Raw genomic sequence first — 9,101 nt, 5'->3', positions numbered from 1 at the left:
TTAAACAAAAATATTTAGTAGAGGAGAACTGTCAGCTTCCTTAAAAGGCATTTTCTAGATGAGATTTCTATGGTTTTACACTTCATGAACTTGTAAAGAGAATTGGATATAGAATCTCTTAAATGCTCTTTAGTTAATAATAGTTCTTTCCTTATGGAGATAGCAAGAAGGCTACAGCAGTTTTTTTTCTATAGGTAATCATTTGCTGAAAGTGAAATCCAGCTATTTAAATGAACCCCCAAACAAAGTTTTTAAATATAGGATCATAACAACACATCCAATCACTTTTTGTGATCACCTTCTCCACATTGTTGCTAACTAATTCCCCCTGATTTTCATCCATGTGGACAGCAATGACCCATCTAAGGAAGGCCCTGGGTGTATCAGAATTAGGGATGGACATCTGACATCTTACACCTGACACCTGACATCTTTGTCAACAGGAAAACATTATTGTAAGGAGGACTGAGACATGGTGAGGCAACTCATGGCTGGAGACCTGTGACTGACATTTAGAGGCTCTTCAGGGAAGACGGGCAAGGAAGGTGAGATTTGGGGAAAGGGAGGTGTGAAACACCTATGTGAAATAGCAGCTCAGAAGTAGGGAGCTCTTGTATATACAGATACTCTTGATATACAGATATGTACACAATAGGTTGGGTTAGAGCTTGTGGGTCAATAACAGAGGAAAGACCAGCGAGGGTGGCATCATGGTGGGAGTCTGTGGTGGGAGACAAGGGTGGGCAAGCAGACAAAGCTTTTAAACAACTCTTTAAAAAACTCAAGGAAGTTTCTGGATCACACTCAAGGACAGGGATACCATTCAGGGGAACACAAACAGGCTGAAGCATCGAGCTGACAGGGACATCAAGTAATTGTAAACAGAAAGCACTTCACTGGAGAAGGAATTCCAATGATACCTGCTGGGACTGTGTGGGAGTAGCTCTGCTGAAAAGGACTGTGAGCTCTTAGCTGGCAGTGAGCTGCACAAGAACCAGCAGCATGCCAAGTGTCCTGGGCTGTATTAAGAGAATCACAGTCAGTACAAAGAGGGAAGGGGTTATCCTTATGGTTATTATGGGGTTATTATTTGGTGATTTTCAAGCCTGTACTAGATAAAACCCTGAGCAAGCTGGTGTGATCACTTGTCTGACCTTGCTTTGAGCAGGAGGTTGAACTGGAGACCTCCTTGGGTTCTTGCATACTTATTACCCAATGAGTCTATGGTTCTCATAAAGAACTCTTGGTTAGAATGCCAATTTTTGAATCTTTGGTTTATCTCATTTAATCTATATAGGTTATTCTATTATGCCTGTTACTCTAGAAAGCTCTACAGTTATTTGGACAGGCAGGCATACTCTCCAGTGACTCAAGTGCCTAATTTCCACTGACTTCTAAGGGTCTCAGGTACTTAGATACGTTTAAGGAATTTGGACAAAGGACTCTCCTTTTTTTTTTTTTTTTTTTTTTTTTTTTTTTTTTAAATATATATTTATATATATAAATATATATATATTTTTTTTTCCCTAAATATGCTAGGTCAATAAAATATTAAAGCCAGCAAACAAACAAAACCATGTTTTAAAGTACATATTTTCCTTCACTCATCTTTTCTAAGGAAAGAAGTAAGGCAAATCATCTTCCAAATCCTGCAGAACTCTTGAACCAGAAAAAAAGTAATACATGATAATACCTCTCACCAGCCCTATATTTTCATGACACCTCCAGTCTCTGAACTAATCATTCTTAAAAACTGGTTCTATTAAAGAAACTAACTGCTTTTCTGTTGATTTCATATCACAGTACTCTGTGCATAAAGAAGCCCCATTCACAAAAGTGGATACTTGCCATTACAGTCCATTCATTTCCAGCTCTTTCTCCTACAGGCAAAGCAATCAAGTAATTTATGAGGAAAAATAGTTTTCCTCTTGTGATAAAGATTAACAGAAACAGCTTAAAACATATCTGCCAACTCATGGGAGACCAATGTAAAGAAAAGAAATCCAACAGGAAAATTGCAAGACAGCAGTACAATAGCAGAATTCATTTTCCAGCTATTGCCATACAATTATCTAAGCTGTACTTTGTTTGGAACCTAGGAAATACTCTGGTGAGCTGAAAGATCATCAGAAGTAAAAGAAAAGAAAAGAAAAAATATTTTGTGTCCTGCAAGCATCTTGGAAATTGACATCTTAAAAAATATTACCATTTTGCCTAAATCTTTATGTTTCTTCCATGGATTAAATATACTTAAAACTGAGGAGTTGACATGGGGAAGGGCAAGGAAAAGGATGGCACAGAAGGGTTTAAACATGTCTAAGTTCTTTTAGAAAGCAGTATAAACCTCCATATTAGAATGCAGATAAATGTCATGACTGAACATGAAGATGAATGCTGACAGGTACAGGAGGAGGATTCTGCTTTTTCTGCTCTGTGCAGACCAGAAGAGTGGAAACATATCTTAAAAAACTTTAAAAGAGAGGCTGAAGGACACATCACGTCTTAATGTTTCAATGTGGCCATGAGAAAAACAACTAAGAGCAAGGTGACTGTACTGACAGAAAACATTGGAACTTCATGCTTACTTTTCTCTGGAAGCTTATTCCTGCACTTATGGGCTTTGCACATTATTCATATAAGCAGCAGAATGCATCAAATAAATCAAAATAAATCAACTGTTAGCTTTTGCTTCTAATTGCCTTGTTGTGAACATGCAGGTCAAAAAGGTTAATTAACATTACACACAGATCCCCTATGTTGGTAAAATGATTTAGGTGTGGGAACTTATGTTCTCTGTATGCAATATTATTCATTCTCTATATGAATATTATCATTATCATTAGTGTCCTGAAAGACCCTTAGCAGTCTACTAAATGGGAACACAGGAAAGAATCTGGAACATAGACAAAAAGCACTCCTGCATCTGTAACTATCTGTAATTTTTCAAAGTTTGTAGTCATATTTTGGGTCTACCCAGTTAGTTTGTTAGTGCCCTCATTCATTCCTTTAGTCATTACTGAAAACACATAAGCATGCTAAAGTCAAGAGTATCATTACTCACATCTGGTTCTGTATGTATCATGTCAACAAAACTGTCACCTATAACTGACATGAACTAAGACCATGTTTATTGGGTTTTCTTTGATTACTTAATCATAATCATAGTATTTGCTACCTGCATTTTAAGAGACTTGCACAAGTGATGCCAGAAAGTATAACAGCTGACTAGGAAAGTTCCCAACATTATATCCTAACACAGTAAACCTGTAGAAAGTGATGTTTCCTCTGTTGGCTTATATAAAGAAAGTCTATTCCTAAAGTAAATAAAATAAGCTACTAGTGTACCTTGTCATCATATCACATTAATCTAACCACAGTGTTTTCATATAAGTAAGTTAAAAGTATGTCATCACGTATTTGTGTTCATGAAAAAAAACACACTACACAATAAAACTGCAAAATATCTCTCCAAGATATCTGAGCAAAGGCTAGCCATTCTTCTTAAGTAACATTTCAGATTAATTGATGACCTTTACAATAAGTTGATGACCCTGAAAATCAATAAACCTGTTTGCTGACAATATGAATCTTTGTGATAATGTTAATGGAATATTGAGGTGTTCAAGAAACCCTGGAAACTGATAAAAATGGCCTCTTTCAAATACAGGTACCTTTTGCTTCCTTTGTAAGTCGCTTTCATCATTTGGTGGATTTTTCACAACGATTTCAAAGGTAGGCATTCTTTAATATATGGATTTGGGGAAGAGTGGCTAGAAAGTTGCTCAGCAGGCAAAGCCCTGAGGGTACTGGTTGGCAGCCAGCTGAGCATGAGCTGGCAGTGTGCCCAGGTGGGCAAGAAGGCCAACAGTATCCTGGTCTAGATCAAAAATAGTGTGGCCAGCAGGACTAGGGAAGGGAAGTCCCTTTATATGCTGCATTGGTTAGACTGCATATTGAATATTGTGTCCAGTTTTGGGTCCCTCACTACTAGAAGCATATGGAATTGCTTGAGTTCATGCAGAGAAGAGCAAGGGGTTGTTTAGTCTAGAGAAGAGAAGGCTTAGGAGAGTCCTCATTTCTTTCTACATCTACTTGAAATGAGATTGCAGTGAGGAGGCTGCTGGCCTTTTTTCTCACATGATAGGTAGTAGGATGTGAGGAAAGTATCTCAAGTTGTGTCAAGAGAGATTTAGATTGGATATTAGGAAGAATTTCTTCATGGAGAGGGTGGTTAAGCACTGGGATGGGCAGACCAGGGCAGTGGTGGAGTCCCCATTCCTGGAGGTATTTAAGAGATGGCAGCAAGAGACATGGTTTAGTGGTGGCACTTGGTAGGTCAGATTGATGGGTGGACTTGATGATCTCTAAGGTCTTTTCCAACCTAGATGATTCTATGATGAAGTCATTAAGAATGTGATGAGATGCACTTTGGACAGCAAAAGGTTTGTAATGTGCTTTTTCACTAATACAGATAATTTGGTAGGTCTGCAGTTGTAGAAGTTCAGGAAAGGACTTGCTTTTGTAAGACGTTTGTAGTGAAAGATAGGATTGCCCCCTCTCTTTAAGGAATAGTTTACTGCTGTCTTATTCCCTGATGTTCCTTCTCCAGTTTATCATGACTGGTTTTTAAAACCCTGCCCTTGCATCTAATCGAGCACCACCTAGGTTAAATTTCTACAAGAGGTTTTTAACATTGAACTTCAGAGTATTTAGCTATCCTAGGGCTACTGACCCATCTGTCCTCAATATTCTTGTTAAATAAGACTATTGATGAACACCTTAGGCACATGGTAGAAAGTTGAAAATCTTTAAAAACTGTTTTTACCTCCCTACCTTGTTTCTGGATTCATCCAGTTCAATAAGACAATAATATTTACTAGTTTTACTTTGCTGAAAAAAAAGAGTGACCTTTGTTGTTTTGCGAGAGAAAATTAAGACTGGTCAGATCAAAAAGCACCTGTACCACACTTTAGCCTGCAGGCTGGTTTACAGTGGATGATGAAGGTTATGCTGGGAAATTGGAACCTCCTCCAAAGAATTCATGAGGTAAGAGCTAATTGCTTGAAGGAAGGTCTTTTCTCACCCTCCTAGTGAGAAGTGCAATGATTTCCACCAGCAAATACCTCTGAAGAATTTATATTAGCCTTGAGGGACATTTGTACATGTTCTAGATCATATGTTCTGTCAGCATATGCTATTACATAGAATGAAATACCTTGAAATACAGTGGAGTGACAGACAGCTGCTTATGGCAGAGAATGGCCTGAACGTTCTGCCACAGCTTAAAGAAAACAAATATATGAGTGACTTTGCTAAAGGAATACCATAAAGTATTGCCATTTTATATCATAGTTTAAATATATATTTTCCTCTACATTAATGTTTCTTTATTTAAGTTTTCCTGAAGTTTTTAAGGAGAAGTATTTTGCTCTGAACCATTTTAGAATAAAAAGTAGTAGAACAGTTACTATCAGAAGAATATTTTTATAGAATTTATGTTTAGAAATGCCAGTTTCCTTTGACTTTCAGAAACATTGCTCTGAAATAGTCCTAGCTTGTATTTTACAGAGCAGTTATATCAGATTCAAGTTAGGTAGAAAAAAATTATTTCCACCCCCAAATTCATTCTGTGAGTATCACAGGAGTTTCTCTACTCTAGAAGGAAGAATGAGATTTTGTGCGGCATTTTATATTTGGATTTGTAAGACATGAATATGTATCCAAAATCCACAGGTAGCCAGACATCTCTCCAATGTTTTTGCCTGTGCATTTGCTGTTGTATGTGTTTCAAGATAAGACTGCCTTTATTTACACCTTTAACAGTTCTTTCTCAACTGTCATGATGATATTTATGTGAATTAAAGGCCCATTCTTTTGAAGAGGAAAAATATAAAAGCTCATAGCAGCAGTCTTGCTCAGAATGGGCAAAAGTTGTGCAGAGGTTTAAAAGTTCACAATTGCTAAATACTTGCTGTATTCCTTCTTTGGTATGGCAATTTTCTGGTCTCCAAATGGATAACATGCTTTCTCATTCTAATTGTCTCATATAGATGTTATCCAACTGGTAACATATTCTCATGGACAAATTTCAGATGCACTCAAAGAGATAACAATTTTATTTTTCAGTATTGCTACTTGAATAATGACCTGGTGGAGCTCTGTTCATGGATTACAGTGGGATCACACATTTACCATTGAGTTGCATGTTTAGTTCTTCCATCTTTTACATGAATGAGGCAGGAGCCCACCTAACCTGCACTGTAAGTGGATTTATTTAGAAATCAGATTTTATGGCAGTAACTGATATTCCATTACTGATCTGCAGTGTCATGTTTAATTATTTATATCAGAGTGCTTATGAAATATTCTTGCTTAACCCATAGACTATGTAAGTACTATTGTAAATACATGAAGGAGCAGTAGGAATATTTTGGATTCAGACTAAGTTCATAGCCTGTTTTTGCTAAATTAAATTATGAACAAGATTCACTATATTACTGGCATTGAATGAAAGCTTAAAATGAAAAAAGAATTATAGTACTGTATGGAACAACTGTACAATTCAAAGACCATATGCAAACTGTCACTTTGACAGATGTATTTCCCTATTTATTCTAATGATAATATAATTGAGAAAGTAAAGATCCCAGGCTTAACTCCCTGATGTCTTTCTAGATTTCTACAGTGTGGCTAAGAAATTCTTCTTATTCTGTGTTTACAGTTCTTAGACCCTGTTCTTAAAACATGGAATGGAACTTCTGGGAATCGCTGTTCATGCTTTTCTCAGCAGTTTGCCAATTTCTGCCATCTTCATCTGATGGTTTCTCTCATTAGACTGACTACAAGAAAGTCTGCCAGAGATGTAGCCTGAATGTTAGCTGCTCCTGAACTTAACCAATGAAGCCCTTGTGAGAAGCTAGATTTGTACCTCATCCAGTTATCTGAATGTGTAACATTAAGTAAGAACAATGCTAAAATAATAAAAATAAATAAATAATTGACTGTGTTTCCAGAATTATTTCTGTGTCTGAGGCTCTAATACTCCTACATAACCATTTGCTTTTCCTTACTGTATTCCTTTCTTTCTCCAGGAGTCAATATTGGCACAGTCACTTCAACTTTCAAAACTATTGTTGAAAGTCCCTCATGAGGAATGAAAGCTGCTCACTGGTGCCTGCCTTCCTAAACAGTGGAAGAAATTAACAGATGAATTTCACTGTGTAATTCTGGTATTCAGTCATGTCTGACATCTCTACTATTAATGTCTGATTCATTCATATTTAGAAATAGCATTCCCAATATGCTTTCCTGTTTCTTCACAAGCCTGTCTATCACAACTGACATTTGCTTTAAAGAGCAAAACTGGAGGAATTTCCTCTTAGATACCAGAAAAGCTTAGCATGTAGATTTTTAAGACAAACTGACAGGAATTGATCAAATGAAAAATTATCCTATCATAATAGGATTATATTTTGTGGAACCTTAGAATCCTAATCTTCAGCCCATTTTAGCAGATCCCACACTAAAGGTCTTATATACACATTTTTGTCATTTTCTTACACTTATACTTACTTAGGGTCAACAAACCACTATGTTTACAAATATTTTTTGTACGGATTATTAAATGCAGAAAGAATCAACATTTTTTTCTCCTTATGCTGCTGATGGAGTTGTGATTGTTTAAAGATGCAAGAGAGGCAAGGCTTGAAGGCTAATCAGAAAGGTAATACCAGATATTAGACAACCAAGTATATCTAGAATAAAAAGAAACCATGCTGGGGCCTTCAAAATATGAACCAGGGAATATAAATTAATAATTTTTTCATATTTATTATTTTTCATGTCTAGTAGATACTATGTATCAGGAACTCAATAGAGATCATAATTTTTTAATGTAATACATCTTTTCCTACATCATACTCAGAACTTTAGTGTGTCTTCTGAGCAGCAGTTACCTGTTTCTGTCTCTGTCATGTTGGGGTTAATAGCATCCTCCCCTTCCTCCCTCTTCTCCCCAGTTTCAAACCACCTCTTCCTTTAAAGACAACTATTTAAGACAGTCAAGCTAAGCTTAGATCAACTCTGCTCAATGTGCTCTTAACAGTACGGCTGCTGCCTTTGTTCCAAATTAGAAGAAAGACTTGTGTGCCTTAAAGCTGTCATTTTCAACTACACAATGTTTTTTTTTTTTTTTTTAGTAAAGTGAAATACTTCCCAGAAAATCTTGCTTCCCATATGCTTACTACTGTACTGAAAACTGAAAACAAAATAATTTCTGTTTTCTTTCTCGTGTTGTGTTAGATGTTTCATGACGAAAAGAAAAAAAAAAATTGCTTTCTTTTCAGAATGAAGCAATCTGTTTACTTTCAAAATTAAATAACGTTTTCATTTTTCTCCAACTACAGCTTTTCATTTTGTTCTGCTTTTTTGGAGGAAATGATTTTTTTTTTTTTGAGAAAAACTAAAAAACTGTCTCGATCTAGAGGTAAATTCAACTTAACAGAGGTCATATTTTCATTTTATTCTCCTCTTATGTTAGAGACTGGTTCTGAAACGATGATCTAGCTGTATATCATCTGCTAAGCATTACATATTAATATAATCTTGCCAATCTTGCATGAATTTCTGTAACACAGTCATTTCAGTGATGCTTCTGTTTATTTAGTGGATGTCATCTGACTGGAAGAATGGTCACATACAAAGAAATGAGGTTTCTTTTTCCTATGAAATACTTGGATGAAAATCCAATTTTCAAAACCAAGACAATTAAGTATAATATATATATATATATATATTTTTTTTTTTTTTTTTCATAAAACATACTATAATAAAGTAGAAGAAGCAGCAAGACTTGTTGTATGGGGAACTTAATATTTGCTGCAAGTTATTAAAAATATATTCACTCTCACGTAGTTTTTAAACTAGTTTACATAGATCCATTTTTACATGTACTTTAAACACTGTGGACTCCTTCCAAATTACATGAGACAGTCTATGAATTATTTCTTTTATATCATTATTTAAACTTTTAACTATCCACATTTTGAAGCTAGAAGGTATAGATATTCAAGTGGTACAATCATCTGGTTGATGATGCACAA

General features: G+C 35.8%; 1 long non-coding RNA gene across 1 annotated transcript; it reads left to right on the top strand.

The window, feature by feature from the left end:
* The first annotated feature begins 432 nt into the window (after positions 1-432).
* On the top strand, positions 433-6,965 carry LOC110352694 (uncharacterized). Its single transcript, XR_002402134.4, has 6 exons — positions 433-545; positions 3,668-3,732; positions 4,386-4,442; positions 4,974-5,046; positions 6,127-6,260; positions 6,722-6,965. It is a non-coding gene; the product is annotated as an uncharacterized lncRNA (long non-coding RNA).
* Positions 6,966-9,101: the final 2,136 nt, after the last annotated feature.

Source organism: Anas platyrhynchos, chromosome 3, assembly GCF_047663525.1.
Source record: "Anas platyrhynchos isolate ZD024472 breed Pekin duck chromosome 3, IASCAAS_PekinDuck_T2T, whole genome shotgun sequence".
Classification (NCBI taxonomy): domain Eukaryota; kingdom Metazoa; phylum Chordata; class Aves; order Anseriformes; family Anatidae; genus Anas; species Anas platyrhynchos.
This window is presented reverse-complemented; position numbering and strand designations above follow the sequence as displayed.